Here is a 26317-nt window from a genome sequence, read left to right on the forward strand (position 1 = left end):
ATGTCTTTTCGTTTCAAATCTGCGTACGATTTCTGACGATCCGTGGATACCTTCAGACTTTCACGGATTACCTTTACTTTCTGTTCAGCATCTCTAATCAAATCAACTCCGAAAATTTTGCTTTCACCGAGCTCGGTCCAAAACAATGGTGTACGGCATTTACGACCGTACAAAGCCTCATAAGGTGCCATCTTAATACTTGATTGAAAACTATTATTGTAAGCGAATTCAATCAAAGGTAAATACCGTTCCCATGAACTACTGAACTCGAGGATGCAACATCTCAACATATCCTCAAGTATCTGAATTATCCGCTCGGATTGACCATCGGTTTAGGGGTGAAAAGCAGTGCTAAAATGCAGCTTAGTACCCAGAGCTTCTTGCAATTTCTTCCAAAATCGTGAGGTGAATCTCGGATCTCTATCCGACACGATAGAAACAGGTACCCCGTGTAATCTCACAATTTGATAAACGTACAATTCAGCTAGTTTATCCAATGAAAAATCCGTACGTACGGGGATGAAATGAGCCGACTTAGTCAGTCTATCAACAATAACCCATATCGCAACCTTCTTACTTGCTGACAAGGGCAGTCCGGACACAAAGTCCATTGTGACTCGATCCCATTTCCACTCGGGTATCATGATCGGCTGGAGTAATCCTGAAAGCACTTGATGTTCCGCTTTCACTTGTTGACATATTAAACATCTCGAAACAAAGTCAGAGATGTCCCGTTTCATACCATGCCACCAAAATTGACGTTTCAAATCGTTGTACATTTTCGTACTCCCCGGGTGAATTGACCTTCGGCTACAATGGGCTTCGTTCAGAATCATCGAAATGAGTTCCGAATTCCTTGGAACACACAAACGATTTCTGATCCTCAAACAATCATCATCATCAATTTGAAACTCCGATTCCTCGTTCGGAAAACACTTAGCCCGTTTTGCAACCAATTCATCATCGACTTTCTGAGCTTCACGAATTTGGTGAGTCAATAATGGTTTAGCTTTTAATTCAGCTACTAACACACTGTCTGGTAGAACAGACAAATGCACGTTCATCGCTCGTAAAGCAAACAATGACTTCCGTCTTAAGGCGTCCGCAACCACGTTAGCCTTTCCCGGGTGGTAATCAATGACAAGCTCGTAATCTTTCAACAACTCAAGCCAACGTCTTTGTCGCAGATTCAAGTCTCGTTGAGTCATCAAATATTTGAGACTTTTGTGATCCGAAAATACATGGCACTTCTCACCAAACAGATAATGTCGCCATATTTTTAAAGCAAACACGATGGCAGCTAGTTCGAGATCATGGGTCGGATAATTCCTCTCGTGTGGCTTCAATTGTCTCGACGCATAGGCCACGACTCGACCTTCTTGCATCAATACGCAACCCAACCCAAGTAGGGATGCGTCACTATAAATGACAAACTCTTTACCTGATTCGGGTTGCACCAAAATTGGAGCTTCAGTCAAATGAGTTTTCAGTTGGTTGAAACTTTTCTGACATTTCTCCGTCCACTCGAACTTAACATCCTTTTGAAGTAGCTTCGTCATTGGTGTGGCTATCATCGAGAAACCTTTCACAAATCGTCGGTAATAACCGGCGAGCCCCAAAAAGCTCCGAACTTCAGTAATATTTCTCGGAGGTTTCCAGTCAAGTATGGCTAAAATTTTGTTCGGGTCAACTCGAATACCCGACGTGGATACCACATGACCCAAGAAGCTAACCTCTCTTAACCAGAACTCACACTTACTGAACTTAGCATATAACTGCTTATCCCGCAAAATTTGCAGCACTAGCCTCAGATGCCCAGCATGTTCGGTCTCATCTCTTGAATAGACCAAAATGTCATCAATGAACACAACTACGAACTGATCCAAATACGGTCTGAAGATCCGATTCATCAAATCCATAAATACCGCAGGGGCATTAGTGAGCCCAAACGGCATCACTAAGAATTCGTAGTGACCATATCTCGTTCTGAAGGCAGTTTTGGAATATCTGGATCTCGAATTCGCAACTGATAATAGCCCGATCTCAAATCTATTTTTGAGAACACGGAGGCTCCCTTCAGTTGGTCGAACAAATCATCGATGCACGGCAACGGATATTTGTTCTTTATCGTCACTTTATTCAGCTGACGATAGTCAATGCACAACCTCATGGTTCCGTCCTTCTTTTTCACGAACAATACTGGTGCACCCCAAGGTGAGAAACTTGGTCGAGCGAAACCTCTATCCGTCAGTTCTTGCAACTGAGCTTTCAACTCCTTTAACTCAGTTGGTGCCATACGATACGGAGCTATCGAAATCGGCGTAGTCCCAGGTACAAGCTCAATACCAAACTCTACCTCCCGAACAGGTGGTAAACCCGGTAATTCTTCCGGAAAAACATCCGGGTATTCACAAACCACCGGCACAGATTCGGGTTTCTTTTCTAATTCTTTGTCATCAAGCACATATGCAAGGTATGCTTCGCACCCTTTTCTTACATATTTCTGTGCCAACATTGCTGATATTACAGCTGGCATCCCCTCCAAGTCCGCAGACTCAATTCGGACTACTTCGTTATTTGCGCACCTCAAATCAATAGTCTTGCTCTTGCAATTCACAATCGCATCATGCGCGGTCAACCAATCCAACCCAAGGATAACATCAAATTCATCAAACGGCAAAAGCATCAAGTCCGCTGGAAAACAGGAACCTCGAATTTCCAGGGGACATTTCTTACACACTTTGTCGACAAGCACGTAACGACCCAAGGGATTTGACTCCCGAATTACGAACTCAGTAGACTCAATAGGTAAAGTCTTACTGGATGCTAAGGCTTCACATATGTAAGAATGAGTAGAACCGGGGTCAATCAAAGCAATTACATTAGTATCAAAGAGGGTGAATGTACCGGTAATAACATCAGGCGAAGAAGCATCCTCGCGGGCACGTATAGCATAAGCTCTAGCAGGCGCACGGGCTTCGGATCTGGTTATATCATCTCTAGATCCTCTCTGACCACCACCAGCATTGCCCATATTTCCAGATGGTCTACCTCGAGCAGTGGTAGCACCCGGTCTCCCACTCTGATTTGCATTCTGTCCCGACAACCTCGGGCAATCTTTAATGAAGTGGTCCACTGATCCGCATTTGTAACAGGAGCGGTCAGGAAATCTACAACTCCCCGAATGCCATTTACCGCAATATCGGCATTTCGTCCTGTCTCGACGTTCATTCCCAACACTGGCGACCGAAGTGCCTCGTGTACCCACAGGGGGTCGATCACGATCTCGTCCAAAAAGGCCCGAAGTGCCTCTAAACTGGCCCGCATCATCTCGAAATCTCTTTGATGTCTGTTGAAGAGACCTCCCCGAGGATGTTTTACGAAACTCTCCAGTTCCCTCATCAACTCTTTGCTTTTCTTTTCTAAGCTCTTCGGCTTTACAAGCTCGTTCAACAAGTACCACGAACTCTTGTATTTCAAGAACGCCAACGAACATTTTTATATCTTCATTCAGCCCATCCTCGAAGCGTTTACACATAACAGCTTCGGACGAAACACATTCCCGAGCGTATTTGCTAAGTCTAACAAATTTTCGCTCGTAATCAGTAACCGACATGGAGCCTTGCTTAAGCTCAAGAAATTCCTTTCGTTTTTGATCAACAAATCTCTGACTGATATACTTTTTCCCAAACTCAGTTTGGAAAAACTCCCAAGTTACTTGCTCTCGGGGCACAATAGAAGTCAGAGTACTCCACCAATAGTAGGCAGAATCACGTAGCAAGGAGATAGCACACTTTAGGCATTCATCGGGTGTACAAGATAGCTCATCGAGTACCCGAATAGTGTTGTCCAGCCAAAATTCAGCTTGCTCGGCATCATCGCTATCCATAGCCTTAAATTCAGTAGCCCCATGTTTTCGGATTCTGTCAACTGGGGCTTATGTGACCTTATTTGGTCCGTTACCGGCGGTATTGTAGGTGCGGGGGTAGTATTTGTTTGGGAATGGAGGTTGTGGAACAGCCATATTAGTTCGAATGTATTGGTTAAACCAATCATTCATCACGCTATAGAATGCTTGTCTAGCTTCATCATTCTGATTACTAGCATTAGGTTGAGAGTTTGCCGGCACTGTCCCTTGTGCGGGAGCAGGCGCTACACTCTCAAGATCATCAGCTACCTCTCGGTCACGATCGGGATCCATTACTATAAACACATTTACAATTGTCGGAAATCACCACACTATCAAGTAATCACATAAAATGGCATGTATAGCTAGACCCAAAACATTACGGTAGTCCTAGAATCGACTAAACCGTAGCTCTGATACCAATAAAATGTAACACCCCGAACCCGAGACCGACACCGGAGTCGGACACGAGATGTTAACAAACTTTGAAAAATTTTTCCAGACACTGCCCAGTCTGAGTACTAGTCGCTTCAAAAATCATATCTTGAGTTTCACAACTCAAAAATCAGTTTTGTGATTTTTCACTGAAACTAGACTCATGTCCCCACCTATGGATTTTTTTCTAGAATTTTTGGTCGGGCCAACTAGTACAGTTTATTAGTCAAAGTCTCCCATGTTACAGGGGTCGACTACACTGACCTTTTCCCATTACAACTGGGATATCTCTCTGCACAGAGCTTCAATACTGATGCCGTTTGTTTCTATGGAAACTAGACTCAGAGAGGAATCCATACATATATGGTATGACCCATAATTATCTCTGGTCAATTTATAGTGAATTTCCAAAGGCGGAACAGTGAATCCAGAAACTGTTCTGGCCCTGTTCCACAAGAACCCGAATATCTCTTTCTGTACTGTTCCTATAATTGTTTCGTTACTTCCATATGAAAGTAGATTCATCAAGGTTCGATTACATAATTTATTCACTATTTAATTCCACTCCTACGAATTCTTGTGATTTTTCCAATCCACACCACTGCTGCTATTAGCTTCTGTTTTCAAAGTGAACCTTACTTAATTTGGGGTTTCATGGACCAACTAGGGCCTTGTCATACATAAGCCCACATATGATCATACTTAGCCATTCTAGTGGCTGATCATTTGCTCGACACTTCCATTCCAACATAGTTACATCATGAAACCATCTATACATTCATAAATACGAATGGTCTAATGCCATACTCCACTTCTACAAGCCATCTTCGCATGGCTGTACACTTATACATTTCATAAAGTACTCGAAAGACAACAATGGGTAGTCCTATACATGCCATAACAAAATTCAACCAAAATAGTACCCAAAAGAGCCTTTGATAGTGTGGGCGACTTCGACTTCAAGATCCCGAGTCCGATAGCTGGAGAACCAAAAATCTTCGGGATTTAACCGGATATAGCTCCTCGTTCAAATGCCTTCGGGACATAGCCCGGTTTTAGTAACTCACACAATGCCTTCGGGACATAACCCGGATTTAACAACTCGCATGAATGCCTTCGGGACTTAACCCGGATTTAATAACTCGCACGAATGCCTTCGGGACTTAACCCGGATTTAATAACTCGCACGAATGCCTTCGGGACTTAACCCGGATTTAGTATCTCGCACAAAGGCCTTCGGATCTTAATCCGGATATATTCACTTAGCACAAAGCCTTCGGGACTTAGCCCGGACAGCATTCAATTAATCATGCACATCTAACAATAATTCATAGCACATTCATATTTCATTTTCGTTTACGAAACTCAAACACAAGGCACATATTGTCCTTGCACATTCGGCTCAATAGCCACACATAGAGCATGATTTAATCACATCGAAATTTAAGCTCTCTTACTCAAGAACTTACCTCGGGTGTTGTCGAACGATTCCGCTAGCTATTCAACCACTTTTTCCTTCCCTTTATCGGTTTTATTTCCCCTTTGCTCTTGAGCTTAATCAAACAAATAAATTGATTTCATCATTTTAGGCATCAAAAGATGAACACAAGGCACTTAGCCCATATTTATACATTAGACATTAAAGTCTCATACATGCAAAAATCATGCATCAACACCACATATTAGCTAATTTCTTGCCCTTGACCGAATATGCATGTCCATTTTTGGGGTCGATTTCAACACTTAATACACACATGTACACACTAGTAAAGCATCCTCCCCCTTTTCATCAATTTAACACATGCATTGCTCATTAACATGCAAAGTTACATTCGGCCTTAGCACACATCTTGCTAGCCGATTCTTCTCCATTTAGCAACCAATGCACATATGTGCTCACACAACAAAAAATGCTAAAAAGGAGGTTCAAGAATCATCAAGCCATCATCACATGCATCATTAACAAGCTTCATATTTTGCATGCAATGGCATTAACACAACCTCCACCTAGGCCGAATCTTAACTCATCCTCATGCCTCATCACCACAACATCAAACATCAACCAAGAATGATTCATCCATGGTCAAGTGCCATTTCCATCACATAGCAAGATTTAGACCATGGGTTAGGTAGAACTCAAGCTAACAACTAAAACATGCATGCCTCTCATGGAACATCATCTAACATACCTTAGCCTAGCTACATGCATGGCCGAATCTCTTCACCTTTCTTCTTCTTTCCTCTTTAAAATTTTTGGCCAAGGATGAACCAAAGGATGAGAAAATTTTTCTTTGTTTTTCTTTCTAGTTTTTGGCAAGCATGAAGATGAGAAAAGGATGAACAAAATTCCCCTTTCTCTTGTTTAGCTCACGGCAATGGGGGGACAAACACCACACACACATTTTTTTTTCTTTTGTTTTCCATTTCTTTATTACCCATACTCCTTATTTTATTCTTCCACTAACAAAACATGTTTCATGACATGTTTTGCCCATCCTTCCTTGTCATGGCCGGCCACTACTCATTAGGGGGGAATTTGACATGCAAGTCCCCCCCTTTGTCCACATGCACTAGTAGGTCCTCACACATTGACCTATCACATTTTAGAATTTTCTCACATAAGTCCTATTGACTAAATTCACATGAAATCAACCAAATTGAAGCTTGAAATTTTCACACATTCATAATTACATATTCTACACAATAAGTATCATATTCAAACATTTCGGTGACTCGATTTAGCGGTCCCGAAACCACTTCCCGACTAGGGTCAACTTTGGGCTGTCACAGTAGGTACCATGTCTACTTCCCCAAAAGTGAAGCAACTGTACGTCGGGTTCCAAAACTGAGTAAGGGCTCGGAATAAGTGCTCGTCTATCTGAACATCAATCAAGTAAGGTAAGTCTCCGTAATTACCGTAGAATAACTGCTTGGTCACTTTGCCCCACTGATCCCAAATTTCCTTAAGCTCTTGGAGATTATTCTGCGTGACACTAATACGAGTGTAATCTGACAACTCTAACACGTGTCCCTCAGCTATACTATCTCCTTTTTCTAGTTGAGTTTGCTCAGACCATCTATGGACGTTGGCGTTGCCTTTCACTCTATCAAGAAGTCCGTTCTCCATAATAAAACTTCCTAACTTAGAAACTGATCGTGAATCGATACCTTTGTAAATGCGAAATGACATGCAAACAAAAGAAAAGAAATAGTCAGTATGATATCAATAAATTTCAACGATAACTTATAAGGGTAATATCTAAAATTTAAACCTAACTAAGTTGGGCTCATACGGTCTTTCGATATGAGGTTGGTTCTAAAGTTTAAGGTACCCGAACCAGTAGATTCCTCGATTTTCACCCATTATAAGCTCATTTGAATCGAGTTCGGTTCAGGGGAATACATTTCCCTATGGCTACACGGAGATGAAAATCTCACGAAACCATAAGTGCGGATGTATTCCGAAAGTGATCCACTATCCTGCACAGAGGTGAAAACCTCACGAAGGCGTAGTTTCTCACTCCCTCTTAAGGGTATGACCACAACGGTCATGCAAATGCAATGCAAATCATAATATAGCAACACAAACACATGTAATGCAAAGAGGATTAAATTTTAAAATTTTTAAATTTTCGACATTAGGACAAGAGGTGATCAATTATACGGCCTGACTCTCTTAGACGTCCCTAGTGGAGTCACCAAGCTGTCAAAACCATTTTCAAATTGAGTTTTGGAAAATGGGAATCAATTTTAAAAAATGAAAACGGGAGTCGCCACCAATCTTTTTAGGTGTGATTGGATCACCTTTAAAACATTTTGTTTTACAATCATTAGTTTTGGTCCACGAAATAAAAGAACAAGTTCGGGTCTGCTAAGTTGTAACCAGGCATAAGGTTTAGGCCAATTGGTTTTGGGTCTACTGGTTGGTGGGCCAATGTAAATGGACTATTACATGGACTGTTTTAAAAACAATTATTTATTTATTTCTTTATTTGGTTTACAGCCCGGTCAAATTTGGGCTACTACAATGACAAGTATTAGCCAATAGAGGATAGACTCAACTGTATTGAATCTGCTTCTACAACATCTATGCATGGAGGAGACAAGCCACTCTTCCATTATATCAATAATACTGCCGAGGATATAAATTACATTGGGAATAGGGGTGAAAACACTTATTCAAATACAGACAATCCCATCTAGAGAGATCACCCAAATTTGAGATGGAGAGGAAACTAAGGATGAGGTAACAGTTCAAATCAAGTTAAAAATACTAATTACCAACCTCATTACTTGAAAAAACCTCAAGATAGAACCAACCCAAGTAAACATAATGCATGTGGCCAACGTCTAGATAGAATTGAGGGAAAGATGCAGTCAATGGGAACAGAAGTCAAGCAAATGCAATTTAAGTGTACTAACTCAACATGAACATGGACTAAGCTTGAAGATCAAATGAGCCAATTGATAAGCATGACGGGCGACATTAAAAGACAAATTGGCACGTGTATTCCTAGCAATACAAAGGATAGTCTATGAAGGGAAGGTAAAGAGCATGTGAAAGTTATAGCACACCAATCGGGTAAGGTACTGAGTAGCCCAGAAATACCTACCCAAGAGGAAACTGTGGATAATATTGATGAACCTCAAGACAATTCCCTAAAAGTTGAAGATAGACCTGAACCAGAGGAGGAAAATGCACCAACAGCTGAGACGGAAAAAGAGACACCTAAAGATGTCGAAATCACAAAAGTCTCATTTCCATCATGATTAAAAGAAAGACAAAAGTGAGATGAGGATGGATTTGTAAGTTTTTTTGAATTTTTTTAAAACCTTAAATGTTAAACTACCTTTAATTGAGTTAATTGATAAGGTCCCTAAGTACGCCATGTTTTTAAAGGAGATGATGGCAATGAGTAAGAAAATCAAGCTACAAGAACATGTTAATTTAAGTGCTTCCTATAGTGTAATTATTTCTAGACAAGTATCGCGAAAATTGAAAGGCCCGTGTAGTTTTACTAGTCCCATAGAAATAGGGAGTATTCACTTTAATAAACCTTATACGATTTAGGAGCTAGTATTAATTTAATGCCCTTATCAATTTTTGAAAAACTCGTGTTAGGGAATCTTAAAGAAACTCAAATAATTTTGCAATTGTTTGACAGGTCTTCAGTACACCTAAAGGGGTACTAGAAGATGTGTTAGTCAATGTGCGAAGCTTTATTGTTCCTGCGGATTTTGTAGTACTTGATTTTGAAGAAGGTCATGAAATACTGATCTTATTAGAGAGACAATTTCTAGCCACCTCTAAAACCACCATTGATTTAGAGAAAAATGAATTAACTATGAAAATTAATGGTGAGACTAAAACCTTTAAATGTGGCCATCAATCGAGCGAGGAAGATAGAAGGAAGATAGGGGAGCAATTTATTCCTAATGCCCCCCAGTCAAGGGACATGTTTCCTTTTATGCATGCAGAAAAAATAAACAGGTTCAAGGAAAGGGACAAATGAGAAGGGACAGAATGGTATGACGGACGATGGACCAATACTAATAGACTAAAAAGATCGTCCATAGGTGAATTGACAATATTGTTGGATAAATCTAGCAGTATAACTTAAAATTTGTGAATTGTTGCATGATATTTGTAAATTACTGTATATTTAACTAACCACAAAGTTTAGATTTTAACTTTTATTTGATGTAGGTTTTTCCTTAGATCGAAACATCCTTAAGATGGAGTTTTAGGCCGAAACAGAGTCGATGTCGTGACATTACAATAGCAAGTCGCAATGTAGCAGACAGTTCTCGAGCATCTCCAAACTGACGAATGTGTCACGACACGAAACCATTGTGTCGCAACATCGATATCCTATGAAAGATGTCACGACATGGAACCCCTGTGTCGCGACATTGGTATAATTTTTTGCAGGGTTGACCTGACCCATGGCGTAACCCGGTGGCTTAAACATTAATTTAACCCGATTTCTAAACCTTTAAAATCCTATTTTATAACCTAAACTCATATTTACTCCTAATTAAAACACTTTTTAAACCCTAGTCCTTCAAATTCTCTCAAATCTCTTAACACTTTTTAAACCCTAAACCCTTTTTTTTTCAAATTTCCTTTCACAAACTTCTCAATCCTACTTGGTGCAACAAGGAATGGGAACATCGCGAAAAAGAAAGGAATTCAAACAAAATTCGACTATACATTCAAGGTTAAGGGTTCTTAAACTCAAACTTTTTATTATTCCATAGAATCATTGATTTAGTAAGTCATTAGGATTAAAACATCATGCCTCCTAGGAAAGTTAGGTGAATAATGGAAACGAAGCCATCGATGGTTCAAAATCCCTCTACTTTTCTAAATCTGAATGTTGAAAAGTATTTTAATGAACTTCAATGAAAAACATTCATTCAAGGAAGGGGATTTGATCCATCGATGATTTTGTGTAAAGAAATTTGGCATTTGGTTAGATATCATCAATAGGAATGTTTATGGACGTTCCCAAAGGATAATATCATGGTCCTCGTTCTCTAGGAGTTCTATAGGACCACAAATCCAGAAATACTAAAGGTCATATGTGGGATACAGTACTTGTACATGGGAAAGAGGTACAAGTAACCCCAAGAATAATTTGTGACTTTTATAATGTTCCATACTATAAGAATAATTTCATTGATGAAATTGACTTAGATTATTTTAGAGGCATAGATATGGATAATATTATAAACTTTTTAACTGAAGGAATGGGTGAATGAAAGTATCGTGTTGGCACCAATATCCCAGTATCTTTTCGTCAAGCTATTATGTTTCCTGAAGCTAAGATATGGATTCAATTTGTTTGCACACGAGTTGTACCTGCTTTAAATGTTTCTAACGTTAATTTCTTTAAAGTAGTGTTACTCTATGCTATTTTGCAAAAAAGAAGGTATGTGTTGGCTAATAGATCCACCAGAACATGAGAAGATGCATTAGTAGCCAGAAGTTGGGAGTATTCATTCCCCATCTAGTGACAGCTTTATGCAAAAAGACGAGTGTACTTATGACATCCACTAAGCAGTCATTGAAACCATCCCGAAGCATTATCAGGAACACCTTGTTCTAATAATACATTGAGCTACAGGCCAAACAGATAAAAGATTGGAACAAGCGACAGCAAGAAACGAAAGCTACATCCACTTCGTCAAAAAGGTTGGCACGAGCTCAACAAGACGTTGATGAGAATAGTTATCCAAAGTTAGACTGGATGATTCAATAGATGCAAGAATAAAGAGTAATTTTTCAGGAGTTTACTAGGAAAAATAACATCCGAGTCCCCAATTATACACCAGATATGTTTGAGCCAATGTGTATAGAACAAGAAGAAGAAGCATCGAAAAGTTAAGATGAAGGGGAAGAAAATGAGGATGACGGGGATGAGGATATGGACAATAAGGAGGATAATTGAACTATTTTTAATTTTATATAGATTTTTATTAATTTTTGGGATAATTTTAATTTTGACCTTGTAGTAGTAAAATTAATAAGTAAATTTTAGTATGTTGCAATTTGTTTAAATTTATTATGTAGGAACCTAATATGAAGGAGACACAAATAATTCGAGCTAACACGATCAAAGGAGGAAGCACCTACCATTAGCAATTGGAGCTGCTACGATCAATCGGGTAACTTCCTTCCATATCTAGTATTGGGCTACACATTGAGGATAATGAGTCAACTAAAGTGTGGGGGGTAACATAGAAATTTTGCTTCAAATTTTTACATTTTCTTTGGTTTTTCTTATCTTTTGTGTGCTTGAGCTTGTAGAAATACATGTGATTGGTTAAGAACATGTACATAAGTTGCTTGTGTCTAAGAATAAATCTGGCATGATGATAGGTGATTTTAAGCCTTTGATTATTACTCTACTAAGTTCTATATGTTACACTGCAAATAGTTGTTAAGTTATCATTGATATCAAGTGGTATAGAAAATACAAGGAAACGAGCATGTTAGTATGAATGATAAATGGTTGAATTTGTGTTTGTTTGGTTGATTAAATTTGTGCATGATGAGATATTTAGGGATGACCTGAGGCATTGTTTAGAATACATCCAAAGCCAAAAATCTATCTTCACCTTTAGTACCAATTTTGAGCCTTTTGACACTTCTTGATGAACCGTATTACAAATCCCAAGCCTAAAAATATTAATTTGTATATGCCCTTTTTCTTTGGTCTTGTAATGCAGGATTATAAACATCTAGCCATACGTATTGAGGGTTAAATAGATATATCATGGCAGAGATTGTAAAAATAGAGTGAAATAGGAAAGATTAGTGTGATATGGGAATTATAGGTTAGCCTAAAAGTGCAAAACAAACAGAAAAAAAAACCATACTAGTAGAGAAAGTACCTGAAAAGTCAAAAAGCATTCTTGAGTGAGAAAAAAATTGAAAATAAACAATCACAAAGTCACAAAAATAGAAAAAACTTGTTCATTAGTGCACTAAAACTCATAAGCTAGCCGTAATTACTATGTGATGCTATGATTTCCTATATATGGAGAGACAAGAAAGGTGAGAGAAAGAGAAATAAAACGGTGAGCAGGTAAGGGTCATTAAGGGGGAAAGAATAGGGATCAATACGATGTGCCAAACTATTTTCATGTTTGTAACCTTTTGATACTTAATGTTTTTGAATTTCATACCTGTCCTAGGCCGCAAAATGTTACAAGCCAAAAAGCCCTATGTGACCTAAGTATCCTCATACATGAATGAACATCATACTGAACATATGCATAAATGACTACTTGTATTCTGCTCGGATAATCAAAGTACTTGTATGATTTGTTGATGGATTTCTATAGGTAAGAACCTTAATATTTTTACATTTTGTAACACACTGAACTTAGATGTTTGTGATCAAAAGTGGTAAGTCGACTACTCACCATGTTGAAATTGTTAGTAAGCATGAAATGCCTAAGTCCTATGCTCCAAAATTAATACTTGTACCATACTTTCTCAAGAGTTATCATTTTTATTTTGTCATCTTTGTTTATGTTCCTTGAGGACAACCAATGACTTAAGTGTGGGGGAGTTTGATCTATCATGATTCGGTGTAGCAGATTAAACTAGTTTTCACTTTTAAAGAGCTTGAATACAAGCATTTTCATTATGTTTTAATTAAGTTTCTTTAGTTTTATTTACATTCAATAAAATTACACAATCAGTCTTTTATTAACCTGAAGAGCTGAATGAGGCCTAAGAGAGAGCTAATGGGTGTGTATGAGACCATTAAAAGGCATTTCGGGTCAATATTGGACGCTATGTCGCAACTTGTGAGATCCAATGTTGCAACATAGAGAGCAGGATAGAGTAAGTGAGAAACTACCTTCAATGTCGCAACATAGGCTGAGGGTGTTGCGACATACCCTTGAAGATGGCTACACATGAACATATTGGTTGCTATGTCGCAACACAGGTCCTAGTGTGTCGCTACGTTGACTCTGAGACGAGAATAAAACATGAAGCAAAGGTATTTGGGTCTGCACAATCAAACTTTAAGCTCGAGAATGTCAATAACCTAGGGTTAAGCACGATGGCCACCTAAAGGCTATAAATAGGCCTCTTTAGCACATGTTAAAGACACCGAAGCATTAACCTAGTTTCTTTCATCAAATTTAGTCTTGTTTTTTTTCTTTCCTAGGTCTTCATAGTTTTAGTTATTTGTTTTCTTTAAGAGGTCTGATTGTAAAGGAGATCAACTCATGTGGATTCGCACTATTCATCAATATCAATCAGGCTTTCTTAAACTCTCTATTTCAATCCATTCTTTGCCATTAATTCTTCCATTCTTCCCATATTGTTTTTGAAAGCCATGAGAAACTAATCCTTCTATAGAGGATTAGCAAGTGGAGACATGATCTCTTACCTTTTTTGTAGGGTTACTACATAGATCAACTATTTGGAAAAGAAAGAACGTGAAACAAACCTTAGGCCTGACAACCTTGGGAAGTCATCAAGGTAGGAATTAACCCAAAATTGGTATTGGCCATTCGTGAACACCTTTACCTAAGCCAAACTAACTGTGAGGTCAGAAGATAAGTAGTTCTTGCTAACTCGTTATGTTAGTGGAAGACCAAAAGATCCTGCTAGGGTAGTGACTACTTGGTTGATGAGGAAACCAAGACGACAGTTAATTAGAATTTTTGAAGCGAGCTGGTCACCTATCCTCAAATTTGATTTACTTTATTTATCTCTATCTCTTGCAATTTTAATTTCTTTTTATGATAATTTATTTCATTATTTTACAAACCATAAAAATTCTTCTTATTTTACTATCGTACTATAACTAACTTAAAGTATTAATTAGATATTTAATTGTTTAGGTTAAGATTAATTTAGTACTCGCCTCTATTGGGTACACTTGGAGTACTCACCTTTTTCGTTGTAAAATCTATATTACAACTAGACCCGTATACTTGCGAATACTACCTCATAACTCTCTATTTTATTGCAGTATTCACACTCTGAACATTAGTACATCTGGAGGCGGTCACTTATCTATGTTTAAACTCGTTTGGATATGATTATTTTAGTTATGCCTATCTAAAGTGGTAAGTTGTGATGGTATAGATGGAGATGAAATGGTCTTTTAGTATTCATGTTATATAAGTGAAATATGGTATTGTAATTTAGTTCTTGAATGGTTTTGGTGTGTGAATTGTGGTGCCTTTGAATTACATATTGGTTAGAACTTATAGGATGATTGATTTGTTATGTTTTGAATGTGTTTGGAGTGTGTTTTGGTCATTATAATGTATATGGAAATGGTGTGTCTTGGTGTGCAATGATAGGTTTTGAGATGGCTTGTTTTAGGGGCTAAAAGCAAAGCACACAGCCTAGGGCACGAGCTATCACATGAGTGTGTGTCTTTATTATTTTAAGTGTAAGATCCACGCGGTCTGAAACACGACCATGTGTCTCAAGTCCGTATGTAGCATGATTTGGCACACGGTCTACGACACGACTGTGTGACCCAACATCGAGTACACACATGATTTGGTACACGACCATATGGCCCCATTTTGAATACCCACACGGGCTGGGACACGGGTAAACACACGGGCTGGGACACGAGCGGACACACGGGCTGAGACATAACCGTGTGACCCCTATTTTCCAAATTTTCATGTTTTTCCAAAATTTTCTGTTTTGTTTCTATTTGATCCCAAATTGTTCCCAAACTATTTTTGAAGCTCCATAGGCTCTATTTAAGACCCATAAGTGTATCTTTTCCATGATTAGATTCAATTGTTATATGTTGACATTAATTTTTTATATTTCTTTCTGTTGTGAAATTAAATGTTCTGTTTTGCTTGGTAATACTTTGTAACCCTAATCCGGCAATAGAGATGGGTTAGTGATGTTACACACTCACATATGACAAAGTGATGCAGAGTGCTGACTCTAAACTCTGGGAAATAGCCATAAAAGCTGAGATGGATTCTATGGATTCCAACTCATTGTGGGAACTTGTAAACTTACCAATTGGGATAAAACCCATAGGGTTGATTGTAGTAGAAAGAACTTATGTTTTTTATCTACTTATTATTTAAATTGTTCCCATTTAATTACCCTTAGCATACATTTTAACATGTTCATTTTAGTAAATTGCATTTTATAACTAAGTGAATCCTAGCCTATTTTATCTTTAATTTTAATATCTTTCTGCACTAATGTTGCTGCATGAGTTAATTTCAGATTGCGTCCAGAATTGTTACCACAGTTGACAGCTGTCTGATAAGAGCTAACCATGAGTGAGCTGACTAGTCTGGTGTAACTACCCTGTAAGAACAAGGATAGAAGAATCTTGAGGGAAGGATACATGTACTGTTGAGGAAACATAAAGGGTAACGTGAGAAGAATGAGAGGGAATTTTGCTGGACCACCATTCTCTTACCCTATTTTGAACCTTGCGGCCATGGCAGCTTGAGCCTCCTTTGGGTGAGCCAACGTAAAGATTGATGTAGATCCACTCTTAACGAGGAGATCTAAGTGCAGAAAAGGGGAAATGAATAGATTCAATCGAGTAGCCTAGGAATAGTATTCTCTATTTGATTCTTTCTCATTTCTTGAAAATGCTGGTGATTACTCTATGTTTTCTACTGTATGGAAGTACAATGAATGCTTTGTTAAATCTTATCTTATTAAATCTTATTTTTGTTGCCTAATCTTTGGGGTTTGAATGTTCTAAACACGGAAATGTTATTGCAGTCACTAACACTAGAATGTGCAATGACAGTTTGAGCTAATAAGCATTTCAACGGAAGTTAAGTAAGGACTAAAGGAATTTAGTCCACTTTTTCTTAATAATGCCATATTCCCATCATCGGAAGGTGAGGTTAATGTGCACGGTTAAGTCCCAGATTAAACAAAAGAGTTGCATTTGGTAAGATATACATTAATTTTATTACGTCGACAATTACCTATCTTTTATATCGTGTGAGTACTTAGTATACTACTGAAAATTTATGTTGGGGATCCCAGTTTATCCATAGCATACTTTATCTTATTTTTTTTGAGTTATTGCTTCGACAACTGTACTCACAATTTACCTCGTTTCTATCTAGTTATTGCACCGACATTAATAGACAAAAGAAAACAATCCCTGTGGAATTGATATCTGATAGACTCATATCTGTCTATTATACTTGCATCGACAGTGTATGCTTACACATTATTGCTGTAACATTTACAGCCAAACAAGTTTTTGGTGCCATTGCCGGTTTGATGTTTATTTTTGTTCTTGTGTGTCTTTGTACTTTGTTTTCCTTATATATTATTTAGTATTCACTAACTTGTTTTCTCTTTTTTGTTATTTTTCAATTTCATCTTAGGTGTTTTATGACCTGAAGCAATTCGAATTTTCTTGCTGACTTTGACCCAGGAATTTAAAAAACTATTTGAAGAAGACTTCGAGAAAAGAAATATGGATTTACAAGAGGACAATGCAGCTGTACTCCCGATACAATAGCAAAACATTCATAACCCATTGTTGCCACAAAATGCTCACATCCATAATAGAACCATACGAGATTGTGTAGTACCTGTTCTGGATGATATACAACCAGGACTTGTTAGACTAGTAATTCGAGTTGGGAACTTTGAACTCAAGCTAGTGATATTTCAAATGCTGAACTCCAATGGCCAATATGCGAGACTGCCACATAAAGATGTGAGAGAACATCTTAAGGATGCTTTAAGGATGTAATTATTTTCCTATTCCTTACAAGGGAGAGCTCACACTTGGTTTCTTGGGCTACCTATTGGATCAATTACTTCTTAGAATGTTCTCACAATGCAATTTGTATTGCGATTTAACCCACCGACAATGAATGCTCATCTTTGAAACGATATTACTTCTTAGCATCAGCTGGATGATGAAAATCTTCACACCATATTGAAACGTTATAAGTCTTTACTTTGACATTGTCCCATGCATGACATTCAACCAAAAACACAAATTGAGATTTTTAATAATGGTCTAAATTCACATACAAGGAATCTTGTCGATGCATCAACCAATGGACCGCTGCTGGATTGTACTTACAATAATGCTATGAGAATTCTTAAGAGAATTGCTTAAAATGATTATTCTAGAGCTGCACAAGTAAAGACTACTCTTAGAGTTATTGAATTGGATGCAATATCCACGCTAAATTCCCAAGTCTCTTCACTCACAAACATGATTAAAAATATGCAAGGGACGAGTGACGTTGCACCTATACATATTGCTAAACAATTGGATATTCCTACCTTTTGCTGTGAAATTTGTGGTGACAACCATAGTTATGAATATTATCCGCAACATGCAAAAAATGCCTGTTATGTCAGTAATATTCGCCACAATTCTTATGGCAACTTTTCCAACAACTCTGCATGCAACCAACAGTTTTAGGGAACTCAGAATGTTGGACAAAATGATACAACATTCAGATATGAGAATGCATCTATTAAGAGCAATTATAATCTACGACAAGGGAATTATACTCAACAACAACAGAACTACAGTCAGCATCCTCAAAGGTATCAACAATAAGGTCCGACACAATTACATCAAAATCAGATGCAGCCGCAACATTCTTCGATGACGAATCAGAATATCCAAGGACAACGACAACAACAGTATACACACACTTCTACTTTTGACCTATTATCTACTATTAAGGTGTCAATGAGGGAGCATACTACTCGCATAGAAGCTATAGTTTAAGGAAATTCATCTTCCATTCGAGCATTGGAGGCACAATTGGGACAGCATGCCTCAAATCTGAATACTCGACTACAAGGCTCCTTACCTAGTGACACCAAAAACCCCAACTCGAAGGGGAAAAAGCACTGTAAAGCTATCACTCTTACGAGTGGAAAACAAACTGGTGAGTCGGTTATCGATTCTACTATAGCATCCCTAGATGTTGGTGACATAAGCCCTGATGGGAAAGTTGATTCAAAAGAGCTTGTTGATGTACCAGACAAAGAAGCACCACCAACTGTCACTCACATGCCTTATATTCAACCCTCGAAATTGTGGACGCAACCAAAAGTATTGTTGCAACCGGATATCCTTCCACTTGTACCTTTTCCATAATGATTCAAGAGGAATGGAAATGATAAACAATATCAGTAGTTTCTGGATACACTACAACAACTGCAGATCAACATTCCTTTAGTGGATGCTCTGGTACAAATTCCAAGTTATGGGAAATTTATGAAAAACCACTTGTCCAAAAAGAAAAAAACTCACTGATGTTGAAACTATTGCACTCACAGAAGGTTGTAGTGCTGTCTTGACAAACAAGTTGCCCCCTAAATTAAAAGATCTTGGAAGCTTTACCATTCCATATTCAATTGGCAATCAATATTTGGACAAAGCTTTATGCGATTTGGGATCTAGGATCAACCTCATGCCACTATATACTTTTAGAAAGTTGGGAATTGGTCATATAAAACCCATTGTAGTGACATTGCAACTGGAAGATCAATCTTTAGCTCAACCTGAAGGGCAAATCAAAGATATTCTAGTTCGTGTGATAAATTTGTTTTTCTGATTTATTTTATTATACTTGACTGCGAAGTAGACAGGAAGGTTCCCATAATCTTGGGACAACCATTTTTAGCCACCAACCGAACTCTCATTGATGTTTACAAAGGGGAACTCACCATGCGACTGAATGATGAGCAAATTACCTTCAGTGTTTTTTAGTCTGTTTATCACAAGGATAAAACAGAGTGCCATATTGTCGATGTGCTCGAAGATTTGATTGAGGAAGAATTTAACAACCAAAGCACAGTCCTTGCTGAAGAAATTGCAGTGACATCTAAGGCTGAATCCATAGACAATTATGATAGCACGGTTAAAGCTAGAACTATTGAAGTCAAACATAGATGGAAAATTGAATCCTTAGACCTAAGTAACAGAACCACTCCAATCTTCAAACCATCAATTGAAAAAGCTCCCACTTTGGAATTGAAACCACTACCTCCTTATTTTAAATACATTTTCTTGGGTGATCGCAATACTCTTCCAGTTATTATCTTTGCAACACTAGATGCAACATAAGAAAATAAATTGACTCACATTCTCAAGCAGTACAAATGAGCTATTTCCTAGAGTACTGTGAATATTCAAGGTATTAGTCCTTCTTTTTGCATGCACAAAATCAAGTTAGAAGATGAAAGCTAGTAGTCAATTGAACGGAAAAGAAGGTTAAACGAAAAGATGAAAGAAGTGGTTAAGAAAGAAATCATAAAATGGCTTAATGCAGTAATTATTTACCCGATTTCTGATAGCAAGTGGGTGAGTCCAGTGCAATGCATCGCGAAAAAAAGTGGCATCATAGTGGTTCGCAATGATAAGGACAAATTACTACCAACACGCATCCCTACGGGATGGAGAGTTTATATGGACTATCGTAAATTAAATGCATCCATAAGGAAAGATCATTTTCCACTTCCCTTCATTGACCAAATGTTAGATCGGCTTGCTAGAAAAGCTTATTATTGCTTTCTAGACAGCTATTTTGGATAACCAAATTGTTATTGCACCGGAGGATTAGGAGAAAACAACTTTCACCTGCCCCTTTGGTACTTTTGCTTTTCGTCATATGCCTTTCGGTCTTTGCAATGCACCAGCCACATTTCAAAGGTGTATGATGGCAATATTCTCAAATATGATCGAAGACTCTTTAGAGGTCTTTATGGATGACTATTCAGTTTAGGGGAATGATTTTGATCGTCGCACTGACAATTTGGATAAAATACTACAACGATGTGAGGACACTCATCTTATCTTGAATTGGGAAAAATGTCATTTTATGGCAACTAAAGGCATTGTGTTGGGCCATCACATCTCTAATAAGGGTATTTAAGTACATAAAGCTAAGGTGGAAATCATCAAGAAATTACCCCACTGAGAAACGTAAAAGGTATACGTAGCTTTCTTGGACATGTAGGATTTTACCGGCGATTTATTTGGGATTTTTCAAAAATTGCAAAACCATTGTGCTCATTGTTGAAACAAAATAAAAAAATTCCTCTTTGACGAGGCATGTTTGGATGCCTTTATTCAGCTAAAGAAGCAACTAGTCATTGCACCCATTTTCATTTCACCCGATTGGTCTAAACCTTTCGAAGTTTTGTGTGATGCAAGTGACTTCGCTGTGGGTGGAGTGCTAGGACAACACAAAGGAAAAATTTTTCACGCCATCTATTATGCCAGCAGAACTCTTACAAAAACTCAATTTAATTATACCATCACAGAGAAAGAATTGCTAGTTGTCGTCTTTGCTTTCGACAAGTTTCGTTCTTATTTTGTTGGCACAAAAGTTACGGTATTCACTTATCATTCGGCGTTGCGATATCTCTTTGCGAAAAAAGATGCCAAACCAAGACTGATACGATGGATTTTATTATTACAAGAATTTTACATTGAGATAAAAGACCGCAAAGGGTCAGAGAATCAAGTTGCTGATCATTTGTTTAGATTGGAAGTTGGCAGCAGAGATGGGAAAATACTTCAAATTGTCGACACATTCCCAGATAAGATGTTATTCATTGTCGATATAACTCATTAGTATTCAGATTTGGTTAATTACTTCGTGTGTGGTAAGCTCCCATTAAGCATCAAGGGCCATAAAAAAGAAAGATTTCTTCGTGATGTAGTAAAGGACTATTGGAACGAGCCATATTTATTCAAAGTATGCAATGATAACATCATTCAACGTTGTGTTCTGGAAGAAGAGATGCTTTCAATCCTAAAGCACTATTATGATGCTCCTTATAGAGGCCATTTTGGTGGTATGAGAACTGTTACTAAGGTTTTACAATCAGGATTCTACTGTGGATCATCTAGAATAGGTACTACACAATCTCGTATGGTTCTATTATAGATGTGAGCATTTTGTGGCAATAATGGGTTATGAACGTTTTGTTATTGTATCAGGGGTATGGCTGCATTGTCCCATGGTAAATCCATATTTTTTTGTTCTTGAAGTCTTCTTCGAATAGTTCTTTCAATTTCTTGATCAAAGTCGGAAAGAAAATCTAAATTTTTCTGGGTCATAAAACACCTAAGATGAAATTGAAAAACAGCAATAAAAAGAAAACAGGTTAGTGAATATTAAATAATATATAAGGAAAACAAAGTACAAATACACACAATAACAAAAATAAACATCAAACAAATGCTATCCCCGGCAACGATGCCAAAAACTTGATCGGCTGTAAATGTCACAATAATAATGTGCAAGAGTACACTATCGATGCAAGTATAATAGATAGATGTGAGTTTGTCGGATATCGATCCCATAAAGATGGTTGTCTTTTGTCTATTAATGTCAGGGCAATAACTAGATAGAAGATAACGTTTGAAGCATTTGAAACATCACTAGTTTCAACTCAAATTGAGGTGCCTTAATATCCGACCTCCTAATTCTCAGATTTAACTCATTGAAGGGTGGCACAACGTATGGTCTTATGGCATGATCCCTATCATTAGTAATAAGGATTGGGTTGTACACATGATTGACTCCATTACCTTGTTCATCATTCTGATTTCCAAGGTCCATCTCGGTTTTTCCTTAAGCTAGTCTCTTGCGTCTTCTCTGTCTAAAAGTTAGCTCAATTTCAGGGTCTACAGGTAATAAATCGATAATTTAATCTATGCTCATAAACACCTAAAAATAAATCATAAAAAATAAAGAATCAAGAATAAATTAGTAAAGTTAGAGGTTAGATAAAAATAAAATAAAAAGCAAACTATAAAGAATAATTTCACAAAAATGATTAAGGCAGCAATCCCCAGCAATGATGTCAAAAACTTGTAACGGTATTTTTGTGCAAGTGTACATAGTTGTTCAAGTAATAAGTAAGTAAAATGAGTTATCATCTCCACAGAGACTGTGTATGTTAATAAATTATTTGCAAAATTATAAGTTAACAATTTGGGATAATAACACAATAATTTAGGTGATGATGATTAAACTAAGTTAAATTAATTAAATGTAAAATTAATCCCGAATGCAAATTAATCTAAATGCAAAGTATGATAATTAACTAAAATGAATGAATCAATTTAGCATCAGAAACACAACTTCAACAATAATAACATGAATAAACTAGAATAATTACATTAATCAATTTAGTTCATTTTCATAATGCTTACCAGTGTTCGAAAAATATTCCATGGCAACTTGATCTTTCATGAGTTTGGAAACCAACTTAAGTCCTCTCGAAATCTTTTACTTAGTGAAACATGTATTTTACTGATCATATTAAACTAAAGGTTTCTTAGTATTTATTTATGTGAGGTAACAAGGACGGGTTAGGTTTGAAATAGTTTAATCAAATAAACCTAAAAACTATGCAAGATAATAGAGCTCGTTAAAGTTATTATGAACCTTCAACTTACTCGAGCTAGAATATAAATTAAGCCGTCTTCTGGTTAGGATCGCTCAACTAATTCTAATGCATCTAATCACATATTAATGAAATACATACTTGAATTTAATTGAAAACATGATCAAGTGAGGCACAAACATTTTAAACATGAATCAAACAAATCTCATTAAATTAATGCAATTAACCTAGCTAAAAAAATTTAAGCTATCATTTTTTATGTCAAGATCAAAAAACACATGGCAAACATGATTAATTTAAACAACAAGTAAGGGAAGGATAAACTCTATCTCAAGTCAGCAGTCTCGCGGACTTTTATTAAAAGTGTTTTCCTCCGACTCACCCATTGCTCCTTTGCTAATGGTTCATCAAGGTGACTGGCCAAGAAATGATCTCTTTAAGGGTTTTTTGGGGGGGGCTAAAACTAAGGGAAAAATGGAATGATAGGCGTGGATGAAAAGAGCAAGAGAGGGAATGAAGAATGTTGTGAAAATTAAGGATGAATGGATGATTTGAGAGGTAAGAGTAGTGTGGTATTTATAGATGAAGTTGGTGGCTAATTTTACTATAGATAGCATCACATCTCTCTTAATTTTCTCCCTCCTATGGTCGACCATGATGTGTGAAAAGGTGGGTAATTTGGCTCCTTGATTTGAGTATAAAATCATGCTATATTTAGCCATAGGGTGGACGATTTCTCAAGCAAATCTTGTGTGATGATTTTCAACATTTTACCAAGTGCGAGGACCTTCAAATAATTGTCCCAAAATTGATTTCTTGGCTACCCAATTGTGGTTGCCGAATTGGGCATCTCTCCTCTTAGATTGGACAATTCCATGACCCATTAAGCTTGCAAATTGATCCAACATGTATCATCTTTTTTTATTGGTTCAAGGTGACAATTAAATGACCCAATTTTTGCATGGTTTATGTCGTGCAACACATGAGAAAATAGTTCATGTCCATTTAACATTATGATAGGCTTAACTCTATGGTCTCCCTACACCAGTAAATTCAACATATTAATAAATGTCATGAAATAATTAAGTTTTATGCAAAAATCATGTAATAGAACACAAATTTGCATACTTTATAAGTTCATGTCCATTATTAACATTTAATCAAAATTCACTTAATTAATTAACAAATACTGAAGATTAATATTTAATTCAAGTAAAAAAGTGGTAAAAGTTACTAGAAAAATCCTATATAATTATCAGTTTACAACGACAAAATAATTATTTTCAATATTTGAATCAAATGCTCACTTTGATTCTCTTACGGGATTACAGACTCATTTAGATTATCTATTAAAATAAGTTGTCTTTCTCGCAACGTAAACGTTCTTACACTGTCACTTATCTTCAGTTTGAACTTAAAAGATCAATGAGCTAATATTTTTTTGTCACAATATCGCTATGCATGCAAAATATGGAAGACAAAAAATACAAAAGACATGATAGTGAAATGTAAAATTAACTTTATTTATTTATTCATCGTTCAAATAAAAAAAAACAGTTACATGTTTACTACAATATGGGCATATTTCCCAATAGTTGGGACTTAACTTGGAAGACGGTAACAGTAATTTGAGGCAATAAGGTGGTCAGGCTGATATGGAGTACAATGCGAAACAGATGCCAATTGAAAATGGTGAAGGAAAGAAGAGGCCTAAGAATGAGATTGGAACTCAAAGTTTTATTGGAATAGAAGATAAGATAATGGTGAGGGAGGAAAGACTAGTGGGGAGAACCCATTTTCTATTGACGGCTACTACAAGGCAAGCCGATCGATCACAATAAAAATCTTAGAGTTGGAATGTCCATGGTTCGGGGAGCCTACGGGCGGTTAGAAGAGTTCGACATTTGCTGAAAATGTATAGTTCCCAGTTTGTCTTCTTTATGGAGACTAAATTGAATAATAAAATTCGATTACTTGAATGAGTTCAATGTTTCTGCAGATGGATCGCGAGGTGATTTAAGCGTAGCTTGGAAAGGTAATAGCACTATCTCCCCTAAAAGTTACTCAGTGCATCATATTGATGTAAATGTCCAAGAGTCTAAGAGTAATTTACAATGGCGTTTCACCGGGTTTTATGGGGCTCCTTATGTTCGAGGAAGGAAGGATTTGTAGAGGTTTTAAAGTTGTTAAGAACTTTACAAGATTCCCCGTTGATGGTATATGGGGATTTTAACAAAATTATGTACTCCTTTAAGAAAGTAGAGGGTGTTCCTAGGGATGAGAGGAGGCTGAGAATGTTTTGAGGAGTTTTAAAATATTGTTACTTAGTGGATGTGGGCTATTCTGGAACATGGTATACATGGGAGAGGGGGAATCTTCCGAAAAAAATATCAAAGAAAGTTGGACAAATGAGTGGCTAATCAAAGATTGTTGAATTTGTTCCATAACGTAATGGTACGACATTTACCCTATTCGTATTCAAATCACTGCCCCTTCCTTATCCAGATGAAGCAAGACGTTCATCAAAGACTTATGCGGTTTCAATTTGAGGCATAATGTGTAATAGAAGAATCCTTTAAGAAAAAGGTTAGGAAGCTATAAGGGTGATGAAAGTGATTTGTTTAGGAAGCTAGAGCGAGTTTGGAACAAGTTGCGTAAATGGGCCAAATGATTCAAAGGGAAAGGGACGAATTTCGCCGCCAATTAACTAGTAAATTAGGTGATTTGTTAGAAAAAGAGAGGGATGATGTTATCCTAGAAGAGTTGATTGACTAGAAAATTAATTAAATCTGGAGATTGATAAAGACGAGATGTTTTGGGAATAGCGAGCGCATGTGAATTAGCTACACTTGGGAGATAAGAACACAACTTTCTTCCATAAGTATGCCTCACAGAAAAGGACTAATAAAATAAAGGGACTATAGTATGAGGATGGAAGAGTGAAGAAAGAAGAGTCTAAAATAAAGATAATTGTGAGAAACTACTTTCAAGAGTTATTTACTACTAATAGAAACGTGATCACCAATCATATGCTAGATGGGGTGAGGAAGCGTATTTCTAATGAAGATAAT

Source organism: Gossypium hirsutum, chromosome A10 (assembly GCF_007990345.1).
Source record: "Gossypium hirsutum isolate 1008001.06 chromosome A10, Gossypium_hirsutum_v2.1, whole genome shotgun sequence".
Classification (NCBI taxonomy): Eukaryota; Viridiplantae; Streptophyta; class Magnoliopsida; order Malvales; family Malvaceae; genus Gossypium; species Gossypium hirsutum.